Source organism: Orycteropus afer, unplaced genomic scaffold, assembly GCF_000298275.1.
Source record: "Orycteropus afer afer isolate SDZICR_OR568_19922 unplaced genomic scaffold, OryAfe1.0 scaffold00998, whole genome shotgun sequence".
NCBI classification, from domain to species: Eukaryota; Metazoa; Chordata; class Mammalia; order Tubulidentata; family Orycteropodidae; genus Orycteropus; species Orycteropus afer.
In genome coordinates, this window is record NW_006922585.1 from 361,131 (window position 1) to 362,294 (window position 1,164).

A 1,164-nucleotide genomic window follows, 5' to 3' on the forward strand; every position below is an offset into this window, starting at 1 on the left:
TTTTTTCATCCAAAGTAAAAAAATCCAAGGGAAATCCAATGTTTATTTTACACTTACAGCATATCTCAATTCAGTACATCTAGATTATGTTGTTAGGTGCTGTCTAGTCAGTTTTGACTCATAGTAATCCTATGTACAACAAAACAAAACATTGCCCAGTCCTGCTTCATTCTCACAAGCATTGTTATGTTTGAGCCCGTTGTTGCACCTACTGTGTCAATCCATCTCATTAAGTGCTTTCTTCTTTTTTGTTGACTCTATTTTATCAAGCATCTTATCCTCTTCCAGGCACTGGTCCTTCCTACAAACATGTCCAATGTGTGTGTGATGAAGTTTCACCATCCACCCTTCTAACGAACATTCTGGCTGTACTTATTCCAAGATAGTTGTTTAATCTAGAAGCCCATGGTATGTTGAATATTATTTGCCAACATCATAATTCAAAGGTATCAATTCTTCTGTCATCCATATTCATGGCCCTGATTGCGCATACATATAAGGCTTTTGAAATATCATGCCTTGAGTCAGTTCCACCTTAATCCACAATGCAACATCTACTTTTTAACATATTAAAGAGAGATTTTTTGAAGAAAATTTGCCCAATGTTACATGTCATTCGATTTCTTAACTGCTGCCTCCATGGACTTTGATTATGGGTCCAAGTGAAATGAAATCCTGGACTTCAATATTTACTCCATTTTTCCTCATCTTGCTTATTGGTCCATTTGTGATTATTTTAGTTCTCTTTATGTAGAACTGTGCTACTGAAGGCTGCAGTCTTTGATCTTCCTCAATAGATGCTTCAAATTGTCTTCTCTTTCAGCAAGCAGGGTTGTGTCATCTGCACATCACAGATTGTTAATCAGTCTTCCTCCCATCCTGATGCTGCATTCTTCTTCACATCGTCCAGCTTCTTGAATTATTATCTCAGTATGCAGATTAAATAAGTATGGTGAAAGGATACTTACCAACACACATCTTTCCTAATTTTAAACTACGTAGTATCCCCTTGTTCTGTTCAAACAACTACTATTTGGTCTATGTACATGTTCTGCAGGAGCACAATTAAATATATACCACAATAGGATGGCCTTAACAAACAGGAATTTATTCTTACATTTGGAGGCTTAAAGTCCAAGTTCAAAGTGTCAGGCTCTAGGGGCT